General features: G+C 36.4%; 1 long non-coding RNA gene across 1 annotated transcript in view; it reads right to left on the bottom strand.

The window, feature by feature from the left end:
• Positions 1 to 1,131: 1,131 nt before the first annotated feature.
• LOC139186319 (uncharacterized) overlaps positions 1,132 to 17,910 on the bottom strand; it is a 26,873-nt gene continuing 10,094 nt past the window's right edge. The window contains exons 3-4 of the long non-coding RNA XR_011569915.1: positions 4,430 to 4,514; positions 1,132 to 1,825 (exon numbers count right to left, since the gene is read on the bottom strand). This is a non-coding gene — a long non-coding RNA (uncharacterized lncRNA). The remainder of the gene's footprint in view (positions 1,826 to 4,429; positions 4,515 to 17,910) is intronic.

Consider the following 17,910-nt stretch of genomic DNA (forward strand, 5'->3'; position numbering starts at 1 on the left):
ACTCAGTCGTGTCCGACTCTTTGTGACCCCATGATCGCAGCACGCCAGGCCTCCCTGTCCATCACCAACTCCTGGAGTTCACTCAGACTCACATCCATTGAATCAGTGATGCCATCCAGCCATCTCATCCTCTGGTGTCCCCTTCTCCTCCTGCCCGCAATCCATCCCAGCATCAGAGTCTTTTCCAATGAGTCAAGTCTTCACATGAGGTGGCCAAAGTACTGGAGTTTCAGCTTTAGCATCATTCCTTCCAAAGAAATCCCAGGGCTGATCTCCTTCAGAATGGACTGGGTGGATCTCCTTGCAGTCCAAGGGACTCTCAAGAGTCTTCTCCAACACCACAGTTCAAAAGCATCAATTCTTCTGCACTCAGCTTTCTTTATAGTCCACCTCTCACAACCATACATGACCACTGGAAAAACCATAGCCTTGACTAGACAGATATTTGTTGGCAAAGTATTGTCTCTGCTTTTTAATATACTGTCTTGGTTGGTCATAACTTTCCTTCCAAGGAGTAAGCGTCTTTTAATTTCATGGCTGCAGTCACCATCTGGAGTGATTTTGGAGCCCCCATAAATAAAGTCAGCCACTGTTTCCACTGTTTCCCATCTATTTGCTATGAAGTGATAGGACCGGATGTCATGATCTCAGTTTTCTGAATGTTGAGCTTTAAGCCAACTTTTTCACTCTCCTCTTTCACTTTCATCAAGAGGCTTTTTAGTTCCTCTTCACTTTCTGCCATAAGGCTGGTGTCTTCTGCATATCTGAGGTTATTGATATTTCTCCTGGCACTCTTGATTCCAGCTTGTGCTTTCTCCAGCCCAGCATTTCTCATGATGTACTCTGCATAGAAGTTAAATAAGCAGGGTGACAATATACAGCTTTGACGTACTCCTTTACCTATTTAGAACCAGCCGGTTGTTCCATGTCCAGTTCTAACTGTTGCTTCCTGACCTGCACACAGGTTTCTCAAGAGGCAGGTCAAGTGGTCTGGTATTCCCATCTCCTTCAGAATTTTCCACAGTTTATTGTGATCCACACAGTCAAAAGCTTTTGCATAGTCAATAAAGCAGAAATAGATGTTTTTCTGGAACTCTCTTGCTTTTTTCATGATTCAGTGGATGTTGGCAATTTGATCTCTGGTTCCTCTGCCTTTTCTAAAACCAGCTTGAACATCTGGAAGTTCACGGTTCACGTATTGCTGAAGCCTGGCTTAGAGAATTTTGAGCATTACTTTACTAGCGTGTGAGATGAGTGCAATTGTGTGGTAGTTTGAGCATTCTTTGGCATTGACTTTCTTTGGGATTGAAATGAAACTCTACAGACTGCATTGGTCTATCACAAATGTCATATTTATCATTGAGTTTCAGTTTTAATAATTTGATACAGTTTTAATAATTTAATTTCCATTTGTTAGTTAATAGTGTATAGAAAAACAATAGATTAGTATTGTTAACCTTTTACCCTGTCATTGTACAAAATCTGCTTACTAGTTCCAGTAGCTATTATATGCATTCTTTAGCAGTTTTGTAGATTTTTTTAAGGATTTTCTTACATCCCTGCTCACATAGTCTGCAAAGAAATGTTTTATTTTCCATGTCATTTACTTCTTTTTCTTGTCAACTTGTAATCATCAGGACATTCCCTAGATTGTAGTACAGAAATGATGACAGTATCCTTGCCTTGTTCCTGATATTAAAAGGACTGTGTTCAATGATACCAGCTCAAATTTTGTTTCTGTTGTCGTTTGTTTTCTATTTCATTTTGTTTTCATAGATAGCATCTTTTAGATTGAGGGATTTTCTTGCATTGCTGGTTTTCTGATCTGTTATAATGAATAGATAGAAAATAGCAGCATTATTATTGAAATGACTGGATTATTTTCCCCATTATTCTCTTTATTTGGTGAATTACATGATTGATCTTTCAAATATTATGATATCCTCACATTTCTTAGACAAACTGTACTTGTCCATGGTGTATTATATATACCATATTTAGATGGAATAGCATACAAATGGATTTCACTAGCAAATTTAGAAAATTTTAGCAAACTGAAATTTTTATTTTTTTTCCTATCTTTGTTCATGAGAGATATTGGTCTGTAGATTTATTTTGCCAATGTCTTTGTCTAGTTTGACATAAAGATATTTTTGATAAAATGTAGATGTTTTAACATTCATGTTAAATATTATTTTATTAGTTACACTTCTATTTATGTATCTTGTATTCATTGTATATTTTTGTAGTGTACACTTAGATAAACTAGAAATTAATGAGCAGGGTGAATACAGACACACAAACCTAAATTTCTAAGACTGCAACCCAAATGTTTGTATATAAGGGTGGATATAGACAAGATAGTATAAATGCCAGAAAGAATGAGGGTCAGGGTAAAATTAGCAGTGAACGTTTAATCCTGCTTTCCATTCTAAACTCTACAAAAGATGATGAAACAGGCATTGCTACTATTGGATTAAAATGTGAAGGGGAGCAACAGCTAATATTTTGCATACATATTTTTCATACTTTGCCATGATGAATAAATATCTACCACAAGTTTACTGGTCTACATCACGTGATGGCAATCCTGAGAAGACAAGAGAATAGGAGAGCTATGGGATATAGAAACGTAATTTTTATTGAATGTATGTGTGTGTTAGTCATTCCGTCTTGTCTGACTGTTTGCAACCCCATGGATTGTAGCCCGCCAGGCTCCTCTGTCTGTGGGATTCTCCTAGTAAGAATACTTGAGTGGGTTGTCATTTCCTTCTCCAAGGGATCTTCCCAACCTAGCTATTGAACCCAGGTCTCCTGCACTCCAGGCAGATTCATTACCATCTGAGCTACCAAGATCCATAGTTATTAGCCATGGAAGCCAGGTGAGGCATATCACCCCTCTTAGTAACCTTGGTGGCCAAACTATATGCAGCCAAAACTGGGTCTGAGAGCTAACGCTCTTTGTCAACAATGCTGCTTCTCTGATAGGTGAACAATCATAATCCCCTTTCTTCCGTTCCAGGAGTTCAACTCCTGTCATGAGTGAAGAACAAGCGAATAAAGAAAGTGAAGAATTTTTGAAAGACTACTTACTTATTCCAAATATCCTAAACTATGATACATCATTACTAAGAGTGATAAGGGATGTGGATGAAAAGTCATTGTATTAGCCTGAGAGTACAGTACCACAATAAATGATCTTTTCCAGCATATTATGGCCTCAAGAGTTAAAACTAAACTAAGTTCATAAATCTAAGTTTTATAAAATAAAGATTCTTTTTCACATTTGTGTGGCAGTTATAAATCATGCCCTTCGCATGTAGAATCCAGGTATTCTTAAATAACCTGATTCTATATAACATTATAAAGATGTTTTTCCCTTTACACAATCTCTACTTAATACTTTCTTCAACTCTCTCTATGGTCTAAAATGTATATGATTCTTCCTTCATAGAAAATAGCAGTAGAGAAAGAAATTCACAGTGATGTAGATTATTCAGTCATAAAACGAAGCATCTGAAAATTTGACTTGACAAGTAATTATCATATGTATTTTTGCATAGCAGGCAGTCCTCTAGCTGACAAACAGATTGAGTTCCAAAAGTTCATTTGCTTGGAGATTTTGAAAACTCAGAACATATTTTCCCTCTAGGAACAATGTTGGATGTGGTGGTTAGGTTATTATACAAGATTGAAAAGCCCATCAAATCCATAGTTAGTTAAAATTAACTTAATAAATATTTATTGAACACTTGTGGTAGGCACTGCTTGTGTTAGGCTCTGAGGATACAAAGATTTAAAAGTGTGCATTCACAAAGCCATGATATCTATGAGTTATTAATGTTTGTACGCAGCACAGAAATACTTACTGAGCACCTAAATTAGATGCTGGGCATATAATATGAGCAAACCAAGGCTTTGCTTTCGAGGAGCATGTTTGAAGTAGAAGGAGAATGGATATTGACTTGACTAAGTGTTACTGAAATGGTTTTGTAAGGAAGGCTGTGGATGCTGTAAATGTTAATAAGAGAGGACACTGCCCTTGTTTTGTGGGTGATTTCCCAGGAGAAAGCTGATATATGAAGAATTATTGGGGTTTACCTGAACTAAATATGGGAAGAGTGGGAAGAGAGTGATTTCCTGGCATGTCTCTAAGTCCTTAGGGGAGAGAATGCATTTAGAGGAGTTCTAGCAGTTATGCATCTTGGGTTGACTACACATAAGTAATGAACAAATAGATGAAATATACATAAGTTGGGGATTGCCTAATAATTAGGTTATGTTGTATAAGTACTTAAAAAAAATCTAGCTGAATTGAAAAGTATTCCAATTAGGTATCCTGCCACATCCCTAGAGGAAAATACGACTCTGTAAGCTTTGCCAAAAGTCCTGATCCAGTACATGGGGATAATTGGAAGGTGATTTTTACCTTGTCTTTTGACTCTTTTGTTCCTGAATAGAACCTATTGTGAGTGAGCCATGATTTCACTGTCAGATAGAGTCTAGGCTGTGCACTGTGAAGAAAGAAAGTGAAAGTGTTAGTCACTCAGTCGTGTCCGGCTCTTTGGGACCCCAAGGACTATAGCCCACCAGACTCCTCTGTCCATGGAATTCTCCAGGTAAGAATACTACAGTGGGTTGCCAATCCCCTCTCCAGGGGATCTCCCAGGCCCAGGGATCAAACCCAGGTCTCCTGCACTGCAGGCAGATTCTTTAACATTTAAGCCACCAGGGAAGCCCCAGACTGTGCACTGTTCTGTTGTCATATGATGTCTGATTTGCCAATACGCCATACTGTCATATGATGTCTGATTTGCCAATACGCCATACTGCATGTGTTAGATACAGCAATGCCGCCATAGTGGACTACAGTTTGCTGTGTTCATACCCCTCTGACATGGACTCTGGACTTGGCCTTAGGACTCCCTTTGGCCAAAAGGATATTAGCCAACATGACACAAATAGAAACCTGACAGGCACTCACAGAGTGGGAGTTGTCCTTTCTTGCTGCTGGAAATTCTTCCTGTTGCTAGTATATAAGCTGGAGTTAACCTACTGAAAGCATGTACTCTAATCCATAGCCAGCCCCAACTGCCACTCTGTATATGAGTCCACCTTAGAACATGCAACCTCATTTGTGGTGCCAGGTAACTCATTCAGATGAGGGCAGCAGAACAGACCAGATGTATCTAGCACAAGATGTTGACCCACATGATTGTGAAGTGGCAGTTATTTAGGCCACCATGTCTTGGCATGATAGGTTACAGAGCTGCAAACCACTGTGTTGGCATTCACAAAAATGTTTGGGGAAATCAAATTACCCATTTTCTAGAATCCAAGTTCTTATTGGCTTGACAATTTCCCTTACAAATGAAAGTGGAAAAAAAAATACAAGTTATCTTTGTGCACCACTAGTAAAATCTCTAGCTCTTGCTATCACATGGAATTTCTTAAAATGTCATAAATATGTTAATTAATGTCACATCATTTATTTATCCACTCACCCTTCATCCTTTCATTCATTAACAATATCTATTGAATAGCCACCACAAGTCACATTGTTCTCACTGATTTGAATATAAAAGTAAAGAAGACGTTGCCTCTCTGTCTTCCGGCCTTCCCTTCAATCAGGAAGAGACGCAGATAGATGTGAATTTATACTACAAGGTTAAATGGGTTGTGAAAGATCAGGACCCCCTGGGACAAAGGCTTCCAAGAGATGACTTCCTATAAAAAGGAATATTTCAGCTAAATCTGCCTCCAGAGTCTAAGCTTATAACCATTTACACATGAAGCTCAGATCATTATAAAATGACTGTGTTGTAAGTAGCAATTACCCTATTACAATGGTATTTTAACTTCTAATATTAATAATGTAAAGATGAAACAGAAGTTATTCTGTGTCTTTACTCATCAGTCTTAGATCTAGGGTATCCAAAATACTCAGGATTTATTTAAAAGGTCCATGTTGAAACTCAGACTGTTCCAAGTGTTGAGATTAGACTATGAAATGCTACAAATATTCTGATGCCATTTTGTCCCAGATATAAAATCTTTTACAGCGGCCTGAAACCATGCTAATAAACCAAATTCAGCAAATCAATGGAAGAAGTCAGGCTTGAAATAGTTAGGTCAGCCACAGTGAGACCAAAACTTTTCTTGCACTGAGGCTGCCAGTAACAAACTGTAATCAAATTTGCAGTTCAATTATGGGAAAAGGAAGGATGCCATCCACATTCTTGGTCTTCCTGGACTACTTTCAGCTAATAGGTTTCATTTTGTTCATTCACGTACAATATCCATGTCTTTGCCAAAACGTGCATAATAACCCTCCTGATTTTCAGCAGCATGGAATCATCATAGGTTTAAAGAACCTCTCATGCTACGTTATCAACATATTTGTTTCATAATGCTCCTTCATAGAAATTTAAGATTTATACAGTAATCTCCTTAAAAATACCTTTCAAATAGTTTGAAAATACCTTTCAACTGTTTGATAAGCATATGGAAATTTATGTGTGTGTATTCTGCTGCTGCTGCTGCTGCTGCTAAGTCGCTTCAGTTGTGTCCGATTCTGTGTGACCCCATAGACGGCAGCCCACCAGGCTCCCTCGTTCCTGGGATTCTCCAGGCAAGAACACTGGAGTGGGTTGCCATTTCCTTTAGATCTCAAACAAGATTATGATACGTGTATGTCAGTCACTCAGTTGTTTCTGACTTTGCGACCCCGTGGACTTCAGCCTGCCAGGCTCCTCTGTCAGCAGAACTCAACAGGTAAGACTACTGGAGTGGGTAGCCATTCCTTTCTCTAGGAGATTTTTCCAAACCAAGGATTGAACCCTGGCTCTCCTGCACGGCAGGCAGATTCTTTACCATCTGAGCCACCAGAGAAGCCCATGACATGTGTATAAATAGCTATAAACATTGCATGAATATTCATTTTACCAGCTGTATACAGATAAAAGAATACTTATTTATGTGCGTAAGTATATGGACTTTGTATGCATTATTACCTGAACAAAAATAAGCAAAGCTTATATGTCCCATGTTTACCTGTTATGGAAATCAAATTCCAAGTCATTAGTGCCCTTGAATTCTACTTTTCAATTTTTCCACTTCATAAATGATTACCAGTCAGTTCTTATCAATTGTCTATATCTACCTATATGTCTATATCTACCAAAAGCCTCTCTAAGATATCATAAATGTGTATGAATTTGTGTGTGAGACAAAGAGAGACAGAAAGATAGAGAGACAGAGGCAGGGAGAGAGAGACAATGAGGATAATAATTAATAACCAGAAGGGCAGAAGAAGAAGATGCAATTACAATAGCAGCAATGAGATAGTGTCACTGACAAACTTGCTATCACCTTTTCAGTAGTGTTGGGATAATGGACATACAGATGTAAAACATAAACCACATATAAATCTCATTTCTTATATAAAAATTAGCTCATAATGGATTATAAATATAAATATACAGTAAGAATCTATAAAACTTTTAGAAGAAAATAGGAGAAAATCTTCGCTATTAGGAGTTAGGCAAATAGCTTTTTAGCATGACACCAAAACCATGTTCCTTTAAAAAGTTGATAAATTGGACTTTACAAAAACTGAAAATATTGCCCTGTGGAAGACACTGAGATAATGAAAAGATAACAATAAGACAACAACATCAGATCAGATCAGATCAGTCGCTCAGTCATGTCCGACTCTTTGTGACCCCATGAATTGCAGCACGCCAGGCCTCCCTGTCTATCAACAACTCCCAGAGTTCACTCAGACTCACGTCCATCGACGTGAGTGATGCCATCCAGCCATCTTATCCTCTGTCGTCCCCTTCTCCTCTTATCCCCAATCCCTCCCAGCATCAGTCTTTTCCAATGAGTCAACTCTTCGCATGAGGTGGCCGAAGTACTGGAGTTTCAGCTTTAGCATCATTCCTTCCAAAGAAATCCCAGGGCTGATCTCCTTCAGAATGGACTGGGTGGATCTCCTTGCAGTCCAAGGGACTCTCAAGAGTCTTCTCCAACACCACAGTTCAAAAGCATCAATTCTTCAGTGCTCAGCCTTCTTCACAGTTCAACTCTCACATCCATACATGACCACAGGAAAAACCATAGCCTTGACTAGACGAACCTTTGTTGGCAATGTAATGTCTCTGCTTTTGAATATGCTATCTAGGTTGGTCATAACTTTCCTTCCAAGGAGTAAGCGTCTTTTAATTTCATGGCTGCAGTCACCATCCACAGTGACACTGTGGAGCCCAGAAAAATAAAGTCTGACACTGTTTCCACTGTTTCCCCATCTATTTCCCATGAAGTGATGGGACCGGATGCCATGATCTTCATTTTCTGAATGTTGAGCTTTAAGCCAACTTTTTCACTCTCCTCTTTCACTTTCATCAAGAGGCTTTTTAGTTCCTCTTCACTTTCTGCCATAAGGGTGGTGTCATCTGCATATCTGAGGTTATTGATATTTCTCCCGGCAATCTTGACTCCAGCTTGTGCTTCCTCCAGTCCAGCGTTTCTCATGATGTACTCTGCATAGAAGTTAAATAAGCAGGGTGACAATATACAACCTTGACATACTCCTTTTCCTATTTGGAACCAGTCTGTTGTTCCATGTCCAGTTCTAACTGTTGCTTCCTGACCTGCATACAGGCTTCTCAAGAGGCAGGTCAGGTGGTCTGGTATTCCCATCTCTTTCAGAATTTTCCACAGTTTATTGTGATCCACCCAGTCAAAGGCTTTGGCATAGTCAATAAAGCAGAAATAGATGCTTTTCTGGAACTCTCTTGCTTTTTCCATGATCCAGTGGATGTTGGCAATTTGATCTCTGGTTCCTCAGCCTTTTCTAAAACCAGTTTGAACATCAGGAAGTTCACGGTTCACATACTGCTGAAGCCTGGCTTGGAGAATTTTGAGCATTACTTTTCTAGCTTGTGAGATGAGTGCAATTGTGCAGTAGTTTGAGCATTCTTTGGCATTGCCTTTCTTTGGGATGGAATGAAAACTGACCGTTTCCAGTCCTGTGGCCACTGCTGAGTTTTCCAAATTTGCTGGCATATTGAGTGCAGCACTTTCACAGCATCATCTCTCAGGATTTGGAATAGCTCAACTGGAATTCCATCACCTCCATTAGGTTTGTTCATACAGAGAAATAAACATCCAACAAAATCTTGTATTAAGTATGTGTAACTCTCAAAATGCTACAAGAAACATAAAACCTCAATTCAAAAACCAGTGAACAGATATGAATATTTTACCAAAAAGGATATATCAATAGCAAATACAAACATGAAAAAATATTCAAGACTGTTAGGAAATATCAAAATGCAAAGTAAAACTATATGAAATATTACTACATCCCTCTTAGAATAGCTTAAACTTAAAAATAGGAAAACATCAAGTAAAAAAAGAAACCAAGTGTTGGTATGTATGTGGAGCAACTGGAACTCATACATTGCTGACTGAGAATGCAAAAATGTTAGGAAGCAAATTGGAAAATAACTTGAAATTTTCTCATGAAGTTAAATTTACACTTACTGCATTGACTGAGAAATCCCACTCCATGGTATTTACTCTACATAATTAAAACTTGTACACAAAAATCTGTTCATAAACAGCAATTATTTTATAATTGCCCCAAACTGGAAACAACCCAAATGTTGCTTTTAAAAAGACTGTTTTTTTTTTTTTTTGCTTTGTTTTGTTTTTGACATTTTATAATTTGTTACTGAAGCCTGGGCCACTACATACTAAGAACTGAGGTAAATAGGCCTTTAGTGTTGAGATTTTATGCTAATATGGCTAGCAGTTGAGCTGTGTCTAGTATTTGCCACCTGTACTTGTCTGAGGTTTCAATATCCTCTCCAATTATTTTTCTTTTCCCTTAAATCTCCTTTAGAGTGCATAGATGCTAAGTCACTTCAGTCATGTCTGATTCTTTGCAACCCTATGGGCTGTAACCTGCCAGGTTCCTCTGTCCATGGGATTTTCCAGGGAAGAATATTGGAGTAGGTTGCCATGCCCTCCTCCAGGGCAATCTTTTCAACTCAGGGATCAAACCCACATCTCTTACGTCTTCTGCAATGGCAGGCAGGTTCTTTACCACTACCACTTACCCATGAAGCCCCTTAAATGGAGTAGGTACCTTCAACTCTTTTAGGTTCAGTTCAGTTCAGTTCAGTCACTCAGTAGTGTCCGACTCTTTGCAACCCCATGAAATGCAGCACGCCAGGCTTCCCTGCCCATCACCAACTCCCAGAGCTTACTCAAACTCATATCCATTGAGTCGGTGATGCCATGCAACCATCTCATCCCCTGTCATCCCCTTCTCCTAGTGCCTTCAATCCTTCCCAGCATCAGGGTCTTTTCAAATGAGTCAGTTCTTTGCATCAGGTGGTCAAAGTATTGGAGTTTCAGCATCAGTCCTTCCAAAGAATATTCAGGACTGATTTCTTTAGGATGGATTGATTGGATCTCTTTGCAGTTCAAGGGACTCTCTGGAGTCTTCTCCAACACCACTGTTCAAAAGCACCAATTCTTTGGTGCTCAGCTTTCTTTAGAGTCTAACTCTCACATCCATACATGACTACTGGAAAAACCATAGCCTTGATTAGATGGACCTTAGTTGGCAAAATAATGTCTCTGCTTTTTAATATGCTGTCTATGTTGGTCAAAACTTCCCTTCCAAGGAGTAAGGGCCTTTTAATTTCATGGATGCAGTCATGATTTGAAGTGGTTTTGGAGCCCCCCCAAATAAAATCAGTCACTGTTTCCATTGTTTCCCCATCTATTTGCCATGAAGTGATGGGACCAGATGCCATGATCTTAGTTTTCTGAATGTTGAGCTTTAAGCCAATTTTTTCAGTCTCCTCTTTCACTTTCATCAAGAGTCTCTTTAGTTTTTTTTTTTTCACTTTCTGACATAAGGGTGGTGTCATCTGCATATCTGAGGTTATTGATATTTCTCCTGGAAATCTTGATTCCAGCTTGTGCTTCTTCCAGCCCAGAGTTTCTCATTATGTACTCTGCATATGAGTTAAATAAGCAGGGTGGCAATATACAGCCTTGACATACTTCTTTCCTTATTTGGAACCAGTCTGTTGTTCCATGTCCAGTTCTAACTGTGCTTCCTGACCTGCAAACAGATTTCTCAAGAGGCAGGTCATTCCCATCTCTTTAAGAATTTTCCACAGTTTGTGGTGATCCACACAGTTGAAGGATTTGGCATAGCTGATAAAGCAGAAGTAGATGTTTTTCTGGAACTCTTTTGCTTTTTCAATAATCTAACAGGTGTTGGCAATTTGATCTCTGGTTCCTCTGCCTTTTCTAAAACCAACTTGAACATCTGGAAGTTCATGGTTCATGTACTACTTAAGCCTGGCTTGGAGAATTTTGAGCATTACTTTGCTAGTGTGTGAAATGAGTGCAATTGTGCAGTAGTTTGAGCATTCTTTGGCACTGCCTTTCTTTGGGACTGGAATGAAAACTGACCTTTTCCAGTCCTGTGGCCACTGCTGAGTTTTCCAATTTTGCTGGCACATTGAGTGCAGCACTTTCACAGCATCATATCTTAGGATTTGAAATAGCTCAACTGGAATTCCATAACCTCCACTAGCTTTGTTCGTATGATGCTTCCTAAGGCCCACTTGACCTCACAGTCTAGGATGTCTGGCTCTAGGTGAGTGATCATAGCATCGTGGTTATCTGGGTTGTAAAGATCTCTTTTGTATAGTTCTTCTGTTTATTCTTGTCACCTCTTCTTAATATCTTCTGCCTCTGTTAAGTCCATACCAATTCTGTCCTTTATTGAGCCCATCTTTGCATGCAATGTTCCCTTGGTATCTCTAATATTCTTGAGATCTCTAGTCTTTCCTATTTTAGCTGTAATCCACAGTATTATACTGAAGCACTGTTGATGATGTTAAGGTGTGAGTAAGAGAAAATGTTGCAAAAATCTATGATGAAGTCTCAGTTGTTTAGTGGAGCTATGTCCTTAGGATCTCATCTTCACAGGTATTTGTCAGTTTTGGTTTCTCCTCAGCTGATAAAGGAAGGCTTGAGGGAACTGGAATCAAGTAATTTCCCTTCTCTGATGTTGGATATGCTGGTGACCCTGTCTCAGTGGTCCTTTGTTATGGAGAATGCTCTCAATATATTTGGAAATGGTTAACTTTCCCATTTCTTTGCAAGAAATAGGAACACTTTTTACTTGGCCCTTCACTTGTGAGAACCTCGTGGATTTCCAGGAGGTAAATCCACAAAAATGTAGGAGCCTCCATAACACTGCAGTCCCAAGATTTTATCACCCTTATAGTGGTTTACACTTTTTATTGTTGTTGTTGTTTAGTTGCTAAGTTATGTCCAACTCTTTTGCAAACCCACGGCTCCTCTGTTGTAAGATTTCCCAGGCAAGAACACTGGAGTGGGTTGCCGTTTCCTTCTCCACAAGATCTTCCTTACCCAGGAACTGAACTCGCATCTCCTGTATTGCAGGCGGATTCTTTGCCACTGAGCCACCAGGCAAGCCCCTTACCTCCAGCAATTTGTCAAAGATATTATTTAAATGTTTCTACTAGAATATGTTTCCAGTGGCTTTCATCCCAGGCAAGCTGATCTAATGTTGGGTCTGATTCTCTGTATTCACCTGTCTCACCAGATCTCAGGGTGACACTATACCTTGTGATCTCACTATCTGATGTGTGTACTCAGTTGTGTCCAACTCTTTGGGACACAACTCTTGAGACTCCATGGGCTATAGCCCACCAGGGTCCTCTGTCTATGGAATTTTCCAGGCAAGAATACTGGAGTGGGTTGCCATTTCCTTCTCCAGGGGAATCTTTTCAAACCAGGGATCAAACCTGAGGCTCCCGCGTCTCTGATAAGTGAAAGAAAATGCTGGTTTTCATTTTTTTCATCTTCTTCTCTTGCAGATGTAAATTACAACTTCCAAGATCCTAAAAACTGAAACTGAAAGTTCCATTATGTTTCAAAATATGAAGCCTCTTTACTCTCTTTCCTTTTTTTGAATTTATATGTATATGTGTGCATGTAATTTCTCAGAATCCTATAACTCTTTCAGACTTTGCTTTATTTTTGAGAATTTTTTCTGTGTTTTCTTCTAGATATAACTTAATTTTGTAAATTGCTAGTAACTAATCCTTTAGGGAGTAAGTCTATTTGTTGAATTTTTAATTTTTGGTTCTAAAATTTTCACTGAATTAATTTATTATAGAGCTTAAGTTTCTAGTGATATTAATCTTCCCTATTATTTTTTTACCATATTAGTATCATTTATTTTTAAGTTCATATATTGATATAATCAATATTATCTCTGTTTTCTTTACCTTATTAATCCCTTATTTATTTATTTTTTAAACTAAATGTCAGACATTGTTTATTTTAAAACAATCTGGAAATAATCTAGATGAATTATTTCCCTTCAGAGATGACTGACTTTTTCTGATAAGAAGTTAAAAGTTGGATAGATCACCCTGATCTGCTTAGGTCTAAGATGGTTTAAATCTGAGTTTCAGCCCTTTTGAAGTCAAAACTTAGAATCTGCATATCTAACTAGGCATTTTCTATTTGGACGCCCTGGACCCAAACTCCTAACTTTTCTTTTACCTGCACTGTGAGAATGTCAAAAGTCCTATGTAAGTTTTTAACTTTTAGTTGTCCATTTCTGCTTGGATTTTTAGGCTCTCACCTCGTACAGCTTACAAATTGGTCAATGCTTAGAGGGTAAAAACAGTACACATTCTTAAAATTACTTCTCTGTTTTTCTTTTTGGATCTTGTCTCTTCAAATTTTACTTTTCTTTCCATGGGAAAATTTCCCCATAGACTTGTGAATTCCTTGAGATTCTCTGATATCTGGCTTTCTGCTTATGCTCTGAGCCCTGAACCATCTTAGAACCAGAAAATACCTTGAAGTAAAACACAACGAGTGGTGCTGTACTCATCTCAAAGCAAAAAAATTTTTTTTTTACTTATTTCATAAGTTATTGCATGACTGACTTACTTCCATTATCTGTATTCACCTGTCTCACCAGATCTATTTAAATTTTTAAAAACAAACTTGTTCTCTCAATTTTATCTTCATAATGTATTTACACACAAAGATTTTCATTTTATAGAATAAAATGAAATTCTTGTATAGAATTATAGAATTTTTTAGAATTTTATAGAATTCACTCTAAAATGAATTCTTTTATAGAATTTTATATAAATTAATTTCTTTATATGTTATTTTCCCTTATTTTATGCTATCATGAAATAAGGTTAATTTTACTGCCACCAGATCTAGAACATGACTGTTGCATGGTGAACTTACTGCATTACAGTTTAAAAAAAAAAAACCAACAGACTAGTGTGTATCAACCTATGAAACTGTTATTACTGATTTATGGTCATATCTTAAATATCATCCCACTATACTTTTTCATTTCTCAATGTACCTGAAGTGATACCTTTAAATAACATATCTTATTTCATTTAAAGTTTAATTTAGCCTTATGTTCTTTAAAGACAAAACTGCTTCTTCAAGAAAATAAAGACAATTGTCATTTTGAACAAGATGGCTTAATACATTAAACATATTAATTTTTCCTTTATATGACAATGGCAAAAAATAAAACAAAATATAAGTACTGAGAAGTGTTCCCACTAAAATTTAAATAATTTAAAATACCATCTACCTGAATTTTGAAGTATGAATTCAAGTGAAAACTAAATTTTGATAGAATAAAAAATGCAAAGAATGTTAAAGGCTAAGCCATACAACAAATTTTTTTTTAATTAACTGAATTGGGCATGTAAATAATGAAGTTTAACAAAGATTTTATATAGTTAGAGATAAGATTTTTTCCTTTCATTTTTAAATATGTTAAACACATGAAAATAAACGGATACTATCTGTATTTTATAAAATGTCTCATAGTCAAATTTTGCTTTCTAAAACTCATATTTCATTTGCAAAATTATTCCTTATTTAATCAAAATAATTTTATTTCTATGTTATATTTTGAAGCACTTACAATACTGAATATTTTTCAATTTAAATAGTTGAATGATGTTTACAGTAATGCCAGATACAGCATCCTCTACAAATATATTTTTTCCAAGCACTGAAAATAACATTTTCTCTAAATTTTATAACAACTCTGAATAAGGCATATGTATCAGCCCCATTTTTGAGAATGTTGAGGTTTTTAGGTTGGCAAAAGTCACAGAGCAGATAAGGCTGGATGTCCGTGACTCCAAATTCTCTGTTAAAAAACACGGTCATATTTTCAATGATGTGGTAATTTTGACAGCTCAACAAGATCCTTTCCTATACATTTAAAAGAATACAAACCCCATGAAAATGAAACATGTGATACTCTCATTGTCTGCATAAAATATCTGATGTTTCAGAGTTTCAAATGAGGCTGTTCCTTATAATACCTTTGAAACAATCATGCCACCTGCAGTCATTAACTTGAAAGCCTTGAATTTATAAATGCAGAGTAACACATGATTTGGGAATGGAACAAGGTGTAGTGAAACATTATCTGATAATCCACTGTTTTCTAAATTATCACAATTATACTTATTGCAATTTATCTCTTGGTATGTTGAATATATCTGGTAAATGTGACCTCTGAGAGTTTCAGTAGTCTATTGTGTCAAGCTTTTATGTTGACCAATCTTTTTCAAGCCAATGAGTACTCTACAAACCAGTTATAAAAGCAGTTGTCACAGAGTAAAACAAATTAAAGAGGTAAGTTTTTTTGTTTTTTTGTTTTTTTTTAAAGAGCAAGCAGAGGGTAATTGTGTTGAAGTTGCTTTAAAATGTGCACATCTAAAATTATCTTAAGTCCCGAAGTGTTTCATCTGCTTTCTAATTTTCTACAAGATGCTTTTAATATTTTGAGATTTATATTAAACCACAGGGGTCTGAAAGAATTCAGGAACTCTTGCATATGCATCAGAAATAAACAATCAAATTAATAAAAGAAAATCACAATTTAGATGTTAGTTGCTATAAATTTCACTGTTATTCCTTTTAACTAGAGCTTGTAGTTTTCTAATTTAGCGCAGAAATTACACGGATACAACAACACTGAAGAAGCTATCACATTCAAACTTTCTCTTCAGCTTCTAGTCATATGTGAAAGTTCTAAATTTTGGTCATAATCAACTAGCTGCTTTAAACAATAATAATTTAGTAATTTGGGGTATCTGCTCTTTTGTTTCCTACAAAATGAAATACCAAAATACTGAAATCTCAATGACTTGGATGATTTCTCTTCTATTTAGATAGGCTCTATTCTTTGGAATATAGCTAAAACTGATAGAAATATAGGTAGCTATTGAAACTAAATTAATTTTAAAGCAAATTAAATTGTTGCTAATGAGATTGTCATTAATTCCACATTGTCAAGGGAAGTGTAACCATAAATAAAGATCCCAGATACTGAATTTAGATGTTTATTTCATTTATAGCTTGTCTCAAATCAACTTTTCTCCTTTCAAAAAGAAAGATCTGAAACTCACGACCACATTATATAGGCTATTCTTTATATCACTAAAAACACAGATATGTATACCACATATGTGATTTTTTCCTACCAAAATTGTACTCTCACTAGTACAATTTTCATCAAGACAAAACTTGACTCAAAACACAGTTGAAGAACAAAAGTAAAAGATAAAAGCAAGATAAAGTATAATCTCTGCAGTGTTTACATATCTTTATACCTAAACTCTGCAATATTCCCTAGATGGCCAGATATCTCAGTCATCTTATACCAAGTATTTTATGTGATACAAGGTGGTAAATGCAAATGAAAGAATACCCTGTTGAAGCAAATTGCAGAGACTTTTTTTTCTGCATTGTTATATGGGGTAAAATCAGCACTAATGGCTGTATTTATTTAATAAAGCATCTGATGTATTGCAGTACAGTACACATCCCTACAGTACAAGATTTCAGAATCTGGGATCCATCTGAAGGAGACTTTTTAAAACAACATGGAAGAGTTTTCCATATTTAATTTTTATAGATAGAATTAGTCCACATAAAATAAAATATATATTAAAATTTGTAACATTATTTAAAATAAAGTGAGTGATAATACTATCTGAAGACATAGCATCTTTTTCATCAGTCCAAAATACTTTTCAGATATACTAATCCATCAGTCACTGTGGTGAAAAAGATTTTTGTGTGTCTAATTTCAAAGGTTCTGAAAGCAAATGATATAAAAAAGAAAAAGATCAGTGGGCAAAGTGTTATCAGAAATAGCCCTAAGATTTCTTCTTCTTTATAGCAAAATAAATTTTTGCTCAAATTTTTAAACAGTACTTTTCAGCTATATGTATAGAAAAGTTAAGTCATCTAGTATATACTTGCTGAATTTTCACGCACTGAAGACATGCATGTAATCAACATTTGTATCACTTACCTATAAATTTACAGATTGTAATAGTATATATGAATAATCATGAACTGAGAACTGTCTTCCCCCTTTCCATTTTTTTTTTTGGTTAGAGAAACTATGTTAAATGTAAAAAAAGTCATCTGAATTGCCAAGAGATCATGAGAAGGAAGGGCCTTTACAATTCAAAAATGTCTCCAATATATTTATTTACATTTTCTAATTCTGCCCATGTTTTTGAAGGATAGCAATCAAAGCCTGCAAAACAACTTTCCACAGAGAGACAACTCACACTAAAAACTAAATCGTAAGTAACCGAAATTCAAAGGTTGGAGAGGGATAAGTCACAAGCAATCTGGAACTGGCAAGTTATATTGTTAAAATTATATTGAGACTTAACTATCATGTTAAATAACTATTATTATAAACTAGGACTGAAGAAGCTGAATGTGTGAAGATTTTGAAACCAGAAGAGTGCA

This window comes from Bos indicus, chromosome 2, assembly GCF_029378745.1.
Source record: "Bos indicus isolate NIAB-ARS_2022 breed Sahiwal x Tharparkar chromosome 2, NIAB-ARS_B.indTharparkar_mat_pri_1.0, whole genome shotgun sequence".
Taxonomy (NCBI): Eukaryota; Metazoa; Chordata; class Mammalia; order Artiodactyla; family Bovidae; genus Bos; species Bos indicus.